At 34.5% G+C, this 19,364-nt stretch overlaps 1 long non-coding RNA gene across 2 annotated transcripts; it reads right to left on the bottom strand.

Moving 5' to 3' along the window:
- Positions 1–22: 22 nt before the first annotated feature.
- LOC148779339 (uncharacterized) lies at positions 23–12,117 on the bottom strand. 2 transcript variants are annotated; one of them, XR_016047723.1, is made up of 13 exons: positions 12,034–12,117; positions 11,772–11,878; positions 9,957–10,044; positions 9,714–9,833; positions 8,510–8,569; positions 8,318–8,377; positions 7,793–8,010; positions 7,588–7,647; positions 6,871–7,455; positions 6,666–6,725; positions 6,474–6,533; positions 1,632–2,363; positions 23–97 (listed from the first exon to the last, which is right to left on the bottom strand). It is a non-coding gene; the product is annotated as an uncharacterized LOC148779339 (long non-coding RNA). The 2 variants fall into 2 exon arrangements; XR_016047724.1 differs by lacking the exons at positions 23–97; positions 1,632–2,363; positions 12,034–12,117 and adding an exon at positions 11,968–11,999 and having other exon boundaries at positions 6,359–6,533.
- Between the last annotated feature and the right edge of the window lie 7,247 nt (positions 12,118–19,364).

Here is a 19,364-nt window from a genome sequence, read left to right as displayed (position 1 = left end):
CCTAGAGAGACTCTCCAAAAAGCTCAGTTTTTATGTGATTGTTCGAAAGCTATGAAAAGAGCATCCTTGGGGGAACCCAAACTTTCCTTCATCAGCACTGCAAGAAAGAAGAAGACAGAGATTGTCAAACCCCAATTCTCAAAAGCTATCTTACAATTATAAATAAAAATCAATAATGATAAAAAATTTGCAAGAGACACACACTATCTACTATGATTGAGAAATAAATAGTTATGCCCCCAAACAGTCACAACATTTGGCGTTAAAACCAATACACATAACATTACAATTAAACACGAACAAAATTACAAAAAGGAGATGTGTAAATTTGTATACCTCTCTCTCTCCAATCATATATTAATGAGCACATAGCAAGGTTAAGTGTATCTCAATCTCTCACCATCCATGCTATCTCCTATATAAACAATTAAAGATAAATTTTATGGGCTTTTTGAGACCAAGACTACATACAACTAGGTTCATCGCATCTACAGAAAAATAATGGAATTTTTTCACCCTAAAAAGGAAAACTTAGAAAGGCAAAGACACCTTGGTGGAACCTAGTTGATAAACTGGATAGACATAAAGTGAAATACAATATTGCATGACTGTCAAATATTTAACAAAATATGGTGATGTGTTCAAATGGTTCGAGATGCTAGGGACAGGGTACTTGATTGAGGCCAATCTAATAACATTCATTGAAGCCAAAAGATATTCTACTCCCTCAGGAGTATACAGTCCATTTACTCCCTCGGAAAAAACCCCACCTAAGACTAGTTTTAGGGAATATAACCTCTTTAACACATAGATTAGCATCAATAGAAGAAATTTCCTAATTGCACCATCAAAGCACTTGAAAAAAAAAAATGTCTCAAGCTTGAATAGAAACCGTCTAATTTTTAGAGGATGAGATTTAAGTGTTAGAAAATTCATATTTCAATTTTTTGTTTTTAAATAATCATCTAGTGATTCTAAGGTGGTTATCAAAATTTTAGATTGAAAAAATCCTCCTAGTAGGTCATCTGACAGAGGGAGAAGAAGTAAACTATACTCCTGAGGGAGTGTAGTATACGTGTTCTTCATTGTATCCCCTTCCACTGCAACGGAGGGCCCCATCTATAATCATACAAATTCAGCCTCTCCAACAGAGCAAAGACTCAGCTTTGTAGAATTTATATGGTCCAGTTCCAATCCAATAACCTCTCATGGTCCATACCTTTTGACATGAAATACATTTGACCATCTATTAAGGATCTGATACCCTTCAGAAATAGCGAAAACAAAACTTTTACAAAGTTCATTTCTATAGAAGCAAACTGAACAGTGGCACATCAAAACTAAAATTTGAGAGATACCCCTATCCCTTACTTTGAAAATTTATGCCACTCCACAAAAAACTCATGCCATGTCTGTGTCTATACCCAAATAGAGGCATCCATAACAGCTAAAAAAAGAAGCCACATTACAATAAGAGGAAATAAATATGGCAGATTGGGCCAGCAAACCATCTTCTATGCATACCCATCCATGCAAAAGCTTAAATGAGAAGGATGTTAGAATTTAAATTTGATGTAAGAAATGTGGAGAGAGAAAGTAGGAGAAGAGAGAGATTAGGTTTTCGATCTTACGTGACGGATCCATCTTGGTAGTGAAGGACTTGACGAAGAAAACGAGACCAAACATGAGCTTGTGATCTTGTTGTGGACTAAGGGTTTTGAGGGGATGAAGCCATTCCCTGTAAAAGAGGCAAAGGCCATTCCGATTTGATTTAGAAGGATACAAGAACATGCTAAAATACAATAATTAAATTCTCGATAATTTTTAATTTATACTTCAAATATATTGGACGAATTACCCTTCAACATCATCACAAGAAAAAAATCAACACCACACTTCATACATATTAAAAAAATGGGGAGCGTAGAGAGAGAAGCAAACACAATTATCAGACAAAGATCAAGCAGAGACTAATGACAACTAAGGATACAAGAATTAAATTCTCGATAATTTTTAATTTATATTTCAAATATATTGGACGAATTACCCTTCAACATCATCACAAGAAAAAAATCAACACCACACTTCATACATATTAAAAAAATGGGGAGCGTAGAGAGAGAAGCAAACACAATTATCAGACTAAGATCAAGCAGAGACTAATGACAACTAAGGATTATGTTTAAGTTTTCAAGTTTTCAAGTTTCTAAGAAAGTTGAGAAGATTGCTTCCCTGCTTGTGTTAGAGTGAGAATTGGGACCATCTTGATCTCGATGAGCTCTTCTCTTGTAAAAGCCACATAAATAGTTTCTTCTTTTTGGGTTGCTCTCGTTGTTGAGCTCGTCATCTTCGCTTGAAGTACCCTGCACCATTTTCTTGATTGTAAAAGTAGAAGAAAAAGATTAATGGATTTCTGATCAATGACTAATGAAGCCTTATGGTCTAAACTAGAGCAAGATATTTGAAAAGATTCATGCCTGCTAGCTCTGTGATCAAGAAATGCATTGAGAGATATAGATCGGTTTATGATCAAGATACACAAAGAGAGAAAAGAGAGTAGATCAGTAGATTGTTAATAAGGACATGAATCAATGAAATATGGATTGGCCCTCATCGAGAACTTGAGTAAGGAGTAGTTTTGAGATTTATCTAGAGAAAAATTTGCGAGTGAGAACCCCTTACAATATATATATAAGATTATGGCTATATATATATATATATATGTATGAATTCGATTATTTCAAATCAAAAATATCTATTTCTAAAAAATATCTATTTCTATTTTAATATTTATATTTTTATCCCATATACATGTGTCTCTTCCAAAATGGATCGGTTTCTGATCAAGATACACAAAGAGAGAAAAGAGAGTAGATCAGTAGATTGTTAATGGGGACATGAATCAATGAAATATGGATTGGCCCTCATCGAGAACTTGAGTAAGGAGTAGTTTTGGGATTTATCTAGAGAAAAATTTGCGAGTGAGAACCCCTTACAATATATATATAAGATTATGGCTACATATATATATATATATATATATATATATCTATATATATATATATATATATATATATATATATATATATATATATATATATATATATATATATATATATATGTATGAATTAGATTATTTCAAATCAAAAATATCTATTTCTAAAAAATATCTATTTCTATTTTAATATTTATATTTTTATCACATATACATGTGTCTCTTCCAAAATGTAAACCATCCACATCTTAGTCACGTTTTTTGTTTTTCTCTCAATTTTTATGTGGTTTTTTCATTTTTGGGCTTTGGTGCTAGCCGATTGTGAGCTTAGCTCGGCTTATTTTGGTTTGACTCAGCTTTTTTCGGCTATAATCAACTCAGCTCAGCTTAGTCGGCTCAGCTCAACTCCCATCCGATCGGTTCATAATAAATTCTCTTGAGTTGAGCTGAGCAGATATAAGTTGAGCCTAACCAAAATAAGAGGAGCCGAGCTAGCCAACTCTAGCCAAAACCGAGACCAACCAAAAAAACCCAAGGAAAAACAGAAAAATTTTAAAAAATCAAATAAAAAAAAAACAATTTGTAAAAAATAATAAACAAATTCCTATTAAATAAAAAATCAAATAAAAAAAACAACCAATCAGCCACAATTTACCGGTCAGGGGTCAAACCGCTTCAGGGCCATGTCCAATTAACCAATCTGAAACACTGAGTTGTAGTCAGTCTATTTGAGAGAGTGAAATGAAGGGGAGAGAGATGACTCGTATCAGTTCACATTGTAAAGCAAAGAATTGGGATATAGAAACCCTAATTAACTTCTAAAAATTTGAAGCTTGTCAGTTTGTAATTTTTAGACAACAATTTGTAGCTGAAACGAAAAAAGATAGTTTAATTTGGGAATAAAAAATGATGTCTAAAATTTGCCTATGTTATAAAATTCCACAGTTTTGCTATCGTTAAAATTTCACTGAAATTCTACAAATTTCAGTGAAATTTGTTTTTTTTTTTTTTTTTTTTGTATTTTCACTAGTTTATTTTTTCTCAATACCTTGGCTCGGCTTATATATACTTGGCTCGGCTTGTATCGGCTCGGCTCGACTCGACTTACATCGGTCAAATTGTGTCTAAGTGTCTAACTATTTCAAATTGTGTCTAAGTGTCTAACGATTTCAGGTAGTACCTGAAGATCAACGCAGGGCTCTCTATCCAACTCATTATTTCAAGATTTTATTCTTTTGTTGTCATTCTATTATATTCTTCTGCTATCAGGCTCGACTTACAGGCTCAACAGAAGAATAAAATAAGTCGAGCCTGACAACAGAAGAATGACATATATTCACATAGAATGGCAACAGAAGAATATATTCACATAGAATGACATATATTCACATAGAATGACATATATTCCACATAGAATGACATATATTTACAATATATTCACATAGAAGAATGTATTCACAATATATTCTATGTGAATATATTCACATAGAATGACATAGAAAGGCAACAGGAGAATATATTCACGTCTAACTATTTTATTCGTTTGTTGTCATTCTTCTGTTGTCAGGCTTGACTTACAGGCTCAACAAGACCTGATATGTTATTGCAAAAGAATATAGGCTGATTAAATTTTTCATCATGCACATAAAGCTACAAAGGTGACACATCATAAATCATTGAGGGGACATGAACAACCAAACAAACACACATGAGTTCATCATTATTCCTTTTTCAATGACTATTTAACTCATGATTATGATTAGGTATAATGACATATCAAACAATAGATAATATCAAAGGTTGTAACATAAGGAACTGTCAAAACATACAAACATTTTAATGGAATTACATGAAAACAGATATTCTAACTGCTGTGTGTCTTTTTTTTTTGGCGAGGTCCACAGTTGTGCATTATGAACATGGGCAACCCATCTTAAAAGGAGACTGAGTTACACTCCAACTAAATATATATAAAACTTAACAGTTCAGATTCACTACTCATGAAGAATTGTGAGAATTTAATTGATCCAGACATTTACTGATCACATATTCGTCGTGCACTACTGATGATGAAACCATGATCCATCCAAAAAAAGATTCAAGTATATAGGAAGTTGCAGATCCAGAACAAGAACATCAGAAGAAAGCTCAAAGAGTATATGAATCCAATTCTGCATTGATAGAGAGGAATTGGGCTTTTAGCAATTCATAGTCGACATCATATATGGATTTAAAACAATTCTCGTTAAATGGGAAACTCAAAGTGGGTGACAGAGTTCCTTCCCCAGACTTTAGTTACCTTGCAAAACTCCCTAAAGGAAAAATTTGAGCATAAGTTAGCAATAACAATTCAAATCCCAACCAAAACACACTAAAGAACATAAGAAACAAGACTCAACTCCCGAACTTCCTCTCAATGATAATTACAAAAGGGATAATTGTGAACAATCTCATATCAATGGCAGAAGCCCAGACACTACCGTAAACGCATTAAGCAGCAAACAAAACCAATAAAAAATGTATCCAACCTAGGACACTGACCTACAACTGTTAGATAATGGTCTCCAACATGGACAAGAATGACAAATTCAACTGTGAATTTTTTGAATATGAACTATCAATCTGTTAGAGGCATGATCCAAGCAAAAGGGAGAAAACAAAAAATCACATACTAGTTGATATTTTAAAAAAGTAACTATGACCTCAGGGGAGGGAATTTAAATGAAAACCATAATCAATATAAAAGGAAAGACCAGCAACCAAACTTATAAACTGCTTTACATACTTGAGGTCAACTCCCATAATTTGTGGATTCAATAGATACCCAGTCACCTATACAATGAATCAATGACAACATCAAAATCAAAATCAAAATTTTTTCCTTAACCAAAAATAACTAATAAGTAAAACTCAAGCAACAAAAGGACTGTTTCGATGTATGTAACTCAGAAACAGCAACCATCATTACAAATCACAGAATTTGGACAGAATATATATGGATAAGAGGCGAAGTTACTCCATCTTATCAATCCAAGAATCCCAAACATAAATATTGATGATTAATCTGGAAGTTTACGTAAGGCCAAGTGTTTTAATCGAAGTGGCGAAGATGGTTTAGGTGTCCAAGTGTTTTGATGGCTGCTATGTCAAAAAATGGTGCATGGAACCCCCTAAACAAGCGCTCAATTAGCAAAAAAGAACGAAAAAATAGCTAACCAACACTCTCCAAATAACCTCCCATTCTAATATGCAGAATTTTGTGAAATAAGCTATAAAGCATAGAATTGTCATGATGGCAGATACCATGCCCTGATTTTTACCATATTTGCAGCATCAATTGACATTGTAGAGACGAAAAACTAAGGCAGTTATACTAGCAAAGTAGCGACTGGAGATTAATTTTTCTTTCCATCCCTCCTGCATCTACGCACAAGAATACGATTTTCAAAAGCCAATGGATTTCAACATGAAGTTGTACCTTAGTGAGCGGTGAACTTAATTTCTGAATGACATCAATTATGTGATCGGACTTCACAGCCTAAAAAGAAGAAAAGGCACAAAAGCAATTTAGTGAATAACCGAAAACCTAAACATTTCAAATCTTTTGAGCCTATGCCCAATCTAGCTAAAAATCTGCAATTCACCAAATACAATACAAAAAAGACAATACCCATGTCTGGTTCTTAACTCGATCAGAAACCGATGGATCCAATCCAGGGAATCTAGCATTCTGAAACACCACGCATGCACATCAAATCAAAGTGCTATTCCATCAAGAAAATGCATCTAGATCAAACGCACGCACTAAATCACTCTCTATCTTTCAATTATAATACGAGAATGAAATAAACATCCCACTAAGGAATTGAACTTACCAGCAAGGGAGATTCTTGAAATTTGACTTCTCGCTAGTATCTAATTTCAAGGCATACATATAGTTGACCCGAAAACTTTTGCAAGTTAGACCCAGAGAGTGCAGCCATCAAGTGGATTTTGCATGCCAAGACCATGAAGGATCAAAGTGGCGAAGATGGATTAGAGGTGTCCAATTGTTTTGATGGCTGCTATCTCAAAAAATGGTGCATGGAACCCCCTAAACAAGCGCTCAATTAGCAAAAAAGAACGAAAAAATAGCTAACCAACTTCTCCAAATAACCTCCCATTCTAATATGCAGAATTTTGTGAAATAAGCTATAAAGCATAGAATTGTCATGATGGCAGATACCATGCCCTGATTTTTACCATATTTGCAGCATCATTTGACATTGTAGAGATGAAAAACTAAGGCAGTTATACTAGCAAAGTAGCGACTGGAGATTAATTTTTCTTTCCATCCCTCCTGCATCTACGCACAAGAATACGATTTTCAAAAGCCAATGGATTTCAACATGAAGTTGTACCTTAGTGAGCGGTGAACTTAATTTCTGAATGACATCAATTATGTGATCGGACTTCACAGCCTAAAAAGAAGAAAAGGCACAAAAGCAATTTAGTGAATAACCTAAAACCTAAACATTTCAAATCTTTTGAGCCTATGCCCAATCTAGCTAAAAATCTGCAATTCACCGAATACAATACAAAAAAGACAATACCCATGTCTGGTTCTTAACTCGATCAGAAACCGATGGATCCAATCCAGGGAATCTAGCATTCTGAAACACCACGCATGCACATCAAATCAAAGTGCTATTCCATCAAGAAAATGCATCTAGATCAAACGCACGCACTAAATCACTCTCTATCTTTCAATTATAATACGAGAATGAAATAAACATCCCACTAAGGAATTGAACTTACCAGCAAGGGAGATTCTTGAAATTTGACTTCTCGCTAGTATCTAATTTCAAGGCATACATATAGTTGACCCGAAAACTTTTGCAAGTTAGACCCAGAGAGTGCAGCCATCAAGTGGATTTTGCATGCCAAGACCATGAAGGATCAAAGTGGCGAAGATGGATTAGAGGTGTCCAATTGTTTTGATGGCTGCTATCTCAAAAAATGGTGCATGGAACCCCCTAAACAAGCGCTCAATTAGCAAAAAAGAACGAAAAAATAGCTAACCAACTTCTCCAAATAACCTCCCATTCTAATATGCAGAATTTTGTGAAATAAGCTATAAAGCATAGAATTGTCATGATGGCAGATACCATGCCCTGATTTTTACCATATTTGCAGCATCATTTGACATTGTAGAGATGAAAAACTAAGGCAGTTATACTAGCAAAGTAGCGACTGGAGATTAATTTTTCTTTCCATCCCTCCTGCATCTACGCACAAGAATACGATTTTCAAAAGCCAATGGATTTCAACATGAAGTTGTACCTTAGTGAGCGGTGAACTTAATTTCTGAATGACATCAATTATGTGATCGGACTTCACAGCCTAAAAAGAAGAAAAGGCACAAAAGCAATTTAGTGAATAACCTAAAACCTAAACATTTCAAATCTTTTGAGCCTATGCCCAATCTAGCTAAAAATCTACAATTCACCGAATACAATACAAAAAAGACAATACCCATGTCTGGTTCTTAACTCGATCAGAGACCAATGGATCCAATCCAGGGAATCTAGCATTCTGAAACACCACGCATGCACATCAAATCAAAGTGCTATTCCATCCAGAAAATGCAACCAGATCAAAAGCACGCACTAAATCACTCTATCTTTCAATTATAATACGAGAATGAAATAAACATCCCACTAAGGAATATAAGGGGTTTTGGCCAATCAGGAAAACGGCAAAATATTCATCAATTTGTTTCACAGTATTCTCCGTCTCTTCTTGTTTTGGTGGAAACCAAGCTTCCTTCTCCCTGTCTCTCCCAAATTCGGAATATTTGAGGTTTTCCCCTGCCAGTGGTTAGCTGTGGATGCAATGGGACCTTCTGGCGGTATCTGGGTCCTCTGGTACCCATCTCAACATGCCTTAGTTGCCTCTCACATTGGCAAGTTCTCTGTCACAGTGACCCCTAGCTAGGATCATAGATTTCCTCCATTGGAAGTGTATTGTGGTCTATGGACACATCAAAGCGTGTGAGACTGGCCTGCCATGTTAATAAAAAATCCTATTTCTTTTATTCCTTGTTTCACACACATGTAAATGGACAAACAAACATTTATATTATTTGATCACATCCGCACCCACAGACTCACCATGCTTCAGATGGTAATGAAATCCAATAAACAATTCTTTATCAGACGAGGGGTGCTCCATCATGATAAATTCATGCTTGGTATCACGCTATTGAAGGTTTACTTGAATACTTCTACTTCTTGATTCTAGAACAACTAAAACTAGCTATACTAATATATAATGTCCTTTAGTCATTTAACATATACTTGAAACAGGTTCCATAAGATTTGTTTCTTGTTGATCAATTTTCTTTAGAAATCTCTACTAATGATTTAGTGCAAAAGATATGAGTAAGAGATATCTCAAAAAGATCTAAGGACATTAGGTGATCTCTCCTGTTATTGCATATTTCACATTAACTGTGAACTGTGCACAATAAATTATGTATAATTTAATAGTGCTCTAAATGAACATTCAGATATTTCCATATTACATGTCCATGCATGTGCTTGTGTGAACAATGATCCTATGATTTCATAGAATGTTAATTCTCTATGTGTGTATCTTTCACAAGACATATACAACAGATACAAGAACTAGATTGTAAAGGATCAAAGGTATTTGTATACTAAAGAATAGGGATTACTCGTGTAACATTTCCATTGGCAAATATTATGACAGCATGTTGCAAAGGCAACACCTCTCAGGCTGCAATTGTCTCCTGGTCCATTATGTTGCTGAGTGAGGCAGCACCTTATGGGAAAGTCTGCAAGCACAATTTAAATATGAAACAAAGAATGCGGGGATTACCGAAGCCATGAATGCTGAGAAAGTTATCTTCACATGCATTCCCTAGTTAATTATTGGGTGACAAACTGAATTTGCTAACCTGTGGCAGGACCACATAGTTGTTTCCCAATTGCCAGGTAAGAAACACCCCGTAAAAGTCTACACATTATTCAAGTCCAAATCATCAACTGCAATAGTTAAGTTGGACATTAGATGCGCAAGGGGGATGTAAACTGACAATATTCAATAAATACATCCATACATGTAATGCTAAATATTGTCTGCTTATCATGTTAAATGTGTTAGAAAACCAAATGAGCTCCCATTGAAAATAGCCTTCATTAGTTTAATAGTGATTATGTATGGAACTCAAGGCCCCTACAAGGTCCCTGAGCACTGGGGCCTCTAGCACTATTACAACGCAATTGTTTAATGAACTTTCAACATGCATGAGCAATTTGAGGGTGGACCAATGCGACCCATGGAAAAATCATTCTGCCATTACTGACCTGGTTATAGTATAAAAATTCAACAGTCCTCTTAACTTGATGGTGAAGCCTTTCAACAGATTGCTATGAAAGGTAAGGGACCATACCTAATGGATTATGGATGATTGAAGTACTTCATGAACCCACATCTTAAAAGGGAGCCATGCCTCAGCAGTTGGAGCTCATTGCAAAAGAAATTCTTTCACCTTTGTATATGATATTCCATCATTTCACGGAGACAATTAGGTATGTTGTCTTTTGATGAGTTCTTTTGTGCTTTGAATGGATACAAGTTGTATCATAGCATAGTGGCTAAACTTTTCAAGATGAATGTTATAGTTTCTACTGTTCCAAGATGGGTTGAATCTGGAGGGTGAGAGAAACCATTATCTCTCTCATAAATGTGGCTGGATTTGAACTACTATGAGTTTAAATAGTGTATTATGTACAGTCATGGTAATATTATGGATGGGAGGTTTCCTAAATACTGCATGTTTATGTTCTTATGCAAAATATTTTCATTATTATACGATATAGGTGTTATGTGTATATGACTTCTATTCGATAACTTGAAATATATTTATATCATTATACATAGATTATACATATCATTCCATAAATAAAAAATCTACAAAGAGAATCAAAGTCGCACGTAAAAAAAAGTGACTTCAAAAGCACATATTTCTCGGAAACTTAAAAAAAAAACCACAAACAGAAACAAGAAAAGGTCCATTTAACTCAAGGAAGGGACCTATGTCAATGGAAAATAAATCTTGACTCGACAAGAACAAGACAACATGGAATTGGCCTCCAGAAATAGATTGAAATTATAAAATCTTACTCAGAAATTGAAGAAAGAAGCCACGAACAGAAACAATAAATCTTGACCCAAGGAAGGGACCTATGTCAAGGAAAAATGAATCTTGACTAAACCCCAAGAGGCCCTTTACAGCTAATAGCCTAATATGGCAAATAAAACAATCAAGTGGCAAAATCCTCAAATAGAGGATTAGAGTCCCCATCATCTCATGTGCGTTGCTAAGGGAAGACTTTATTGGATAAAAATGAACAACATGGAATAAGTCTAAGGTACCAAATGTTGTTATCAAAGAAAAATAAATCAACGAAGAGAAAAACAAGAAATATGAACAGAATTCTAAACTCCATTAAAATCAGATACCTAAATTTACAATTTCATCAAGAATCACAAATAACTACAGAAATCATAAAGAAGTGTAGGAAGGTTAATTTGTGGTTTATCACAGAGATGGGAAAATGGAGAAATCAAGCATGGATAAAAGTTAATACTATAAAGTATCACCCAAGAAATAACGAAACAAGATCAAACCCTTAAACAAGTGAAACCTTAACTTCCTAATTCCTGGAGAGTTTCAAAATAAAGAGGCTACGAAGCACAAATTTCTTACGTATTGTTGCCATGAAGAAGGTCTTCTTGGAACCATCTGCTCACGAAGAGGGCGATGCCTCTCTTGCTTTCATTGAAGCAGAGGAAGAGCAAAGAAAAAGATGTAGCCTGCAAAACAGAAAAAAGCAACAAATTCACATAACACTTACACTTGGTGATTGATAGAGAAAGCGAGAAAGATTGAGGCTCCTTCTCACAGAGCGAATGGTGATCGAGAGAGAGACAGAGAGAGCATAGAAGGGTTTTTCGAAAAAATAGGGTACCGTTTAGGAAACTAGGCGTTTAGGATGTAGCCGTTTAGGAAAGAGCATAGAAGGGTTTTTCGTAAGACTAGGGTACCGTTTAGGAAACTAGCCGTTTAGGATGTAACCGTTTAGGATGAGAGAAGGAGAGCATGGGATGTAGCCGTTTTGGAAAGTAGTCGTTTGATAAAAAGCTAAAGGAAACATCGACTTAACGTTCTGTAACGGATGGTGTTTTTTAGTGTAATTAATGTGTCCCCGCTGTTACTTTAAAAGTTTATTTTTTATTTTTTTAAGTTTCCAATTTGTTCATTACTTTCGAAAATGATAAAATAGCTATAGTATTTTGAAGGTCGATGTTTAAAAAAGTCCCCCAAGTGAACTTTTAAAATCCAAAACTAAACACATTTGGAATTAATTTTTCTTAAAGTTTGATATTCGAAATCTGAAATTAGTTTAATTCTTAATTTTGGATTTTAAAAATCCAAAAAATTAGGAAAAACATTAATTCGAGATCTTTGGGTTTTGAATATTTATAATTTTAAAAAATGTGTGGTTTTTATCAAGCTGAGGCTCTAAACAATCAAAATAAAGCGTACCCTCAATTTTTGTGATAGCCTTAAAATATATTTTTCATCTTTAATTATAAAAGTTAAAGCTTCAAAAATAGCGTAGATCGAACAGATCTATGAAAGCTTTAAAAACAATGAAACTAGACAGTAAAAAAATGTGTTACAATATACGTTATTTCCAAAACTTGAAATACGTTTTTATCTCATGTACATACATCTTGATGTCAAGATTATCGATTTGAGAATATTTAGGTATCAAAACAACCTCTTTTAGTGGAAATTTTGAGGTGGGCTCCAATTTGATTCTTCATAGCCTCAATTCAATATAAACTTTTTCCTTTTAAAAATAACTTAATCTGGATTGGCAATTTGAAAATAATTCATTGTTTTGTTGTAGTAAAAAAGGTATTCAAATATTAAATATAAATGTATATTAAAGCTAGAATTTAAAGCTCTTGTGTGAATTGTTTGATTAAAATTAAGTGGTTCTCTTAAAAAATTAGGTGATTTTGTCGTGATAAATTTGATACCCGATTCTGCAAGGGATGACCTAGTTGCCATCAATTATTATTCAAACAAACAATTTCAAACTTAAAATCGACAATTTCTAAAACCATGTGTAACGCTTTCAAGGGAGAGGGAGGGAGAATGACAGACTCGAAGGTTGCTTTTATATTGAGGAAAGTAGATGGAGCATTATGATGTCTACAATACAATATATTACCTTTACGGGGGTGTTTGGCAATTCAAATTTTGGGTACCAAAAGTTGAAATTTTCCAAATCGCTATAGTTATTCTATGCTTCTCACAGTCACAAATTTGTAAAAATTTTTAAAAAACTTTACATTATAGTTCACTTGAAGGAATATCAATCTCATTTTGATAAATGCATATTCTTTTTTACTTTACTTTGACTAGGAATAACTATGGTGAATTGGAAAATTTCAGCTTTTGGTACCCAAATTTTCAATTGCCAAACACCCTAAAGGTAATACATTCAATAATCGAAGGCATCGATACATTTATCAGCGAGTCATGGAAGGACCCTCTTCTGCAACATGGAGAGCTTGCTCTTGTGCGCATGTTTTGCTCGATTTGCCAAGGTTCTCATTTGAAACTGAAAGAATTAAATAGGCATTAGCAATTGCTTTTTATAGAGCCACATTTTCACGTTCTCTTGACATTCGAAGCAAGCAGGGGCTTTGTAGAAGCCTCTTTTTCTGTTTATTACGTCTTGTATATATTTTGCCTTGATTATATAAATAAGTTTTTGGAGAAGGATGAGGATGAAGATTTCACTGTGTGCGTGTGTTGATCGGCATGTATTTTTGCTCATTTGTTTCAGCCTGGTCTTTCCTTTGATTTTTAGATATGAGTTTGGTTGCTTTGCTTTAGTATCAAATGGGCCATGAATATTCCTGTATGTATCTTTATACACACATCTTATTTCTGATTGGTGATTTTAGAAACCTATAATCCAAAATTTTGGACAACCTTTTGCCCTTATATTTATTAAAATACATGTTTTTTACTTTCTATAAAACCAATAGAGGGCACTGAATATAATTGTGCATGCTCCAAATTATCTTGAAATGATGCAATGAGATTCTCATGTGCTTAACTAATGTAGCATTGCAAGTGGCACCCTTAGAACAATGACTTTCCCATTTGATATTCTATCCTTGTCCAAGAACAAGAAGAGAGAGAGAGACTGTAGATTTTGTAAAGAGAAAGAAGCTTGAGCGCAATTTCACGTCTAGGAAGTAACCAACAAAATTGGTGCCATTATTAAAATAACTGCATAAGTGAAAAATCCTATGCTAACAACAATAGAGAAAGAAGATTGGTCTCATGGCAAACAGAGCATTTTACAAGATGAGAGAGACTTTATGGAAAGGAAGGACTTGAAAGAAGCCATACTCTCTGCCTCTATTGCAAGAGATCATATTACATCTTCTGTCTCTCTAGAAAAAAAACATACTTCAAAAGTTACAGGGAAGAAGTTTTTTTTTATAAAAAATGAAGTACGGATATATATATATATATTTTTTTTTTTTTTTTTTTTTTTTTTATTTAAATATGATTTTTTGAAGATTTTTTGAAAAAACTCGGCATTCTTAAAAGATTTAAAAAATTAGAAATTTTTTAAAACTCGTGTTTTAGATGAGGACTTGCTAGCTTGGGGGTTGAAGTTTTGGCCTTGTAGGTTCGGGGTTAAGGAAATTGGGGTTTCTAATTTTTTATGATCAATATTAGAGCATCCAGGAACTGAGTTAATTTTTTATGATTAATTTTTTATGATCAATAATAGAGCATCCAAGAGGAGGAGAGAAAACTGAGGGCTTTAGAGAGACTGCGTGAGAGCCAAGAAAAGAGTTAAAAATATTAATATATTTTTTAATAATGTAGTGGGACTCAGCTCGTATCGGCTCGGCTCAGCCAATAATGACAAATATTGGCTCGGCTCGGCTAAATTCGGTTTGTTGTTGATCCCCTTAGGCTAGAGGAATATCTAAATAACTGATTAAAGCTCAGTTCGTGAAATTGGGAAATGCTCTGCGTATTATAGTCTCTGGTGGTATTTGCCATTATAAGTAATCTTGTAACCATTAATCATCATTTCCTCTTATTCTTTCCATCCTACTATGTATGTGATTAAAGCACCTATTCATTGTACATTCTCTTATATCTATATTTTTTTCATCACTTTTATCCCATTATTCCCCTCTCCTTATCCCCAGCAGCTAGAGCAAAACTATATCCATATTCCTAATATTACTTTGTAATTGTGCAAGAGCCCCTCTCTCTCTTTCTCTCTCTCCCCCTACATGCCGACACACACGTGCACGTGCACATTTGCACAAACAAAATGAAAAATAACTATTGCTACCCATGAAAGAAGTATTAAGCACATTTACATGTAGAACATTTGTTTATGGGCTTTTCAGTTAAGCATATATAAAACAATAAAAAGTATACAAAGAGACTGTTTACTCTTTGTACAATGAGGTCACAATTATTCATGTCCCTTAGATTTCAAATTGGATGGTTGTAGGAGTGTCATTAGATAAACTTAAAGTTTGAAAAAAAAATTCTCGGACTTTGTGACCCACTCTAAGGCAACAAATTTGACATCCAATGAGTAAAAATAATTGTGACCTCCTTATACAAAAAGTAAATAGTCTTTTTGTATACAATCCCTAGAAGATTTGCTCCTTGTGTGATCAATAAGATCTATTGATATCAATTTAAAATTTGACTTGGGCATAGGTGTCTCCTATTTTGTCTAAATATGCATAGGAATTTTTTTTGTGTTTTTCATATTACCGAAGTGTTTTTCAAATTTTCAAATTTTCAAATTTTCATATTTTGTCTAAATATGCAAGAGAGAATATTACCGAAGTGTTTTTCAAATTTTCATATTACCGAAGTATTTTTCAATTTTCAAATTTTCAAAATTTCAAATTTTGTCTAAATATGCAAGAGATCATATTACCGAAGTGTTTTTCATACAAACATGAAGTACATATATATATTTTTTTTGTTAAAAAATATGATTTTTTGAAGATCTATAGAAAAAATTCAGGGTTCTTAAAGGATTTCAAAACTCAGAGATTTTTTAAAAACTCGTGTTTTAAATGACGACTTGCGAGCTTGGGGGTTCAAGTTTTGGCCTTGTAGGTTCGGGTTTAAGGAAATTGGGGTTTTAAATTTTTTATGATCAATAATAGAGCATCCAGGAGGAGGAGATTGAAACTGAGGGTTTATAGAGAGAAAGAGCCAAGAAAAGAGTTAAAAGTTTGAGCTTACCTAAGAAAATTTATTTTTATAATATCTAAATAGTTTTTTATATTTTTATTGATAGCTTTTGATGCTAAATATTAATATATTTTTTCTTCTAATTTTTACCGAATTTTTAGAAATGCTTTTTGGTTTTTATAGGGCTAGTTTGGGCTTAAATATAATGGGGTTAGTTTTACTCAACTCGTATCGGCTCGATGCAGCCAAAGATGAGTATCGGCTCGGCTCGGCTAAATTCGGCTAAAATCAGCTCATCTCGGCTACATTCAGCTCGGCTCGGCTATATTAGGCTCAGCTCGGCTAGATTCAGCTCGGCTCGGCGGACTGTACGTAAATTTATAAAGAAATTGAGCAGAGCCGAATATATAAGCCGAGCCGAGCCGATACCAGCTGAGCCGAGCTGATATCAGCCGAGCCGAGCTGATATCAGCTGAGCCGAGCCGATATCAGCCGAGCCGCGCCGACCAAGCCAGCCAGTTCGTCCACAACCTCCGTTTATATTAAAAAAAAAAAAAAGTTGGCTAAACCAATCACGTTCACCTGTTTTTTCCGCTCTGCGTCCCCGTGTAAAGTGGAAGATTAGTTTGAGGATTGGGATTTTGAGAAACTTCTTCAGTTTTATGTGTCATGAGAAAGTGATTGTGGTTTGTTTCTAGACCACTATGATAATAAATAAATGGAATGGCAGCTGCTTCAATTGTTGAGAGAAAGAGTACATTTGTACCAGTTAGAGAGAGAAAGATTTGCATTCTTTCAGAGAGAGAGAACATAAAGAGATTGCAGAAAAACACATTGAAGAAGGAACAAGTGGAAAAATAAAAGATGCGGTAGTTCTCTTTCTAACTGATCATCGATTAAGAGGATAAGGGGTTTGCATTCCTTTGCCTACATCTGTGTAACTCTGATATGCAAGAGAGAGAGGGAAATGCCTGGCCAGAAAAGAAAGGAGCAAAAGGGCATATGCTAGCATCCTGACCTCTACCACTTCCTTGGGCTCACTCTTTAATAAAGGTGTATCTGATGCGAGAGGAATTTGAGTTGCTTGACCTCTTGTTTTCATTTCTTTCTGATTCTTAATAAAGTTTTTGCTTTTAGATAAATACAACCACAAGAATTAGAATGAAAGATATCCATCATAAAATTGCTTTTAGATAAATACAACCACAAGAATTAGGATGAAAGAAATCCATCACAAAATTACATAAATAGAGTACACAATGCAGTGGACAACAAAAGCAACCCTAGACAAAACCAAACTAAAGTTTGGTAATTTGGATACAATTTATGAAGAAACTGTTGATGCCCCAAGTAGTTCAGCTGGAAATATGCAGTATATCACATTGCAAATAGAGGGGGACAACCAGAGATTGCCACTTCCTGTGCATTGGTTCCTGAGTCCTTTGGCAACTGTCGATGCCACTGAGAGTATAGATTTTGCCAGGAGTGGGCATTTCTTTCTGTTGGGTTTTGAAGCTATGTCTGCATTATGCTCTGAAAATCCAAGTTCACCAGTTTTACATGTTCCTTTGGTTTGCAAATTACATGCACTGTGCATGGTTTTCCTCGAAAGAAATGACATTCTTGAAGAGAAGAAAACCAGAGATACCTTCAAAACTTTACACGACATGTATGGGCAAGTAGTTTTATAGAGTCAATCTTGGTCGGTACCCATGTCATAAAAAAATTGATTTCTCACTAAAAGTTCAATCAACCCTAGCCAGGGGTCATGAAATCGTAGTAGAGAAGTGAGGATATCGTTATTTGATGGAGCTTCTTATGGTGTCTTTATTGTGTTGTGGCAACCTTGTGAATAATGAGTACATAAGTATGTTTAAGTTGGTATGTAGCTATATATGTAGCTATATGCTTTCTATTTCATTTTAGGTGCACATTAAGAAATAACCAACATCGTATGACGCTGCTTGTAGACATGAATTTTGTTTTGGTCATTTATGACTTGCTTGTTAGATTTATTCATAAACTGATGAGCAATTGGTAAGCTGGATAATAGCTTTTATTTTAGTTGGAATTCTTATTTCCTCTTCCCAATTCTATCTTGATAAATATTGAATTTCTCATTCAGCCCATTCGATCATTGGATTTGGAGGCATTTTATTTTGATTTTTCATATGCATGATGAAATTATGCGTCTCATGAGTTTGGCAGTATTTCATTTGGTCATAGAATATGTGAGTAGCTGAATGGATTAGATGAATGAAAGGTTCAGTTTTTAGACATGTCGTGGTGTGTGGCTCTACCACTGTATGCAATTAATGTGTTGTTGCTTCTGACATACTAGTAGACAATCTGATGAGCCTCACCAAGCATGTGTCATTTTTTGGTGTCAAACGTGGAGGCATGTTCCAGTTCACATCTTGAAATTTCAGACATGAACACCTATGGTTTGACATGTTTGCCCCCATTAGTTTTGACATGGGTCTAGACGTTGAACAACGATATTCATATATAGGAAGCATGTATTTGCTTTTTTATGTTAATTTTTCTTATTTATTTGTTACTTTAATTATGTATAGAGAACTTAGTACCCAACAACTACAAGATGTTGAAGCTTAGATGTTGAAGCTTAGTAGTGTACAAACATGTCGTGCTTGATACCCTATTTTTTGGGGGTCTTGTTAGACGCCATTTGTCCATGTCCTCGTGTAGGCTGGGACTGATTGGTCATTTGGTTCTTTTTCTCTAGTCTGATAATCGGAACATGTATATTGCTCCACTCTATGGGGTTAACTTCGTATTGATTTAAACTTTCGAGGGTTTGAACAAGCATTTTATGATTTTTCTTGTGTAGTATCAGAGAAACGTTTCTCTTTCCACTTCAAAACCCTAAGAGCAATGCAAACTCCATCTAACTACCCAAAAAAAAGTTACAAACTTGATCGTCTTCTCTCTTTCTCTCTGATTTTTGTTGGGTTATCCTAATAGCAATCAAAACCCTATCCTCTTTGATGAGGGTCATAA

This window comes from Amborella trichopoda, chromosome 13, assembly GCF_054954075.1.
Source record: "Amborella trichopoda isolate Santa Cruz 75 chromosome 13, AtrichopodaSantaCruz75HAP2 v2.0, whole genome shotgun sequence".
Lineage (NCBI taxonomy): Eukaryota > Viridiplantae > Streptophyta > Magnoliopsida > Amborellales > Amborellaceae > Amborella > Amborella trichopoda.
This window is presented reverse-complemented; position numbering and strand designations above follow the sequence as displayed.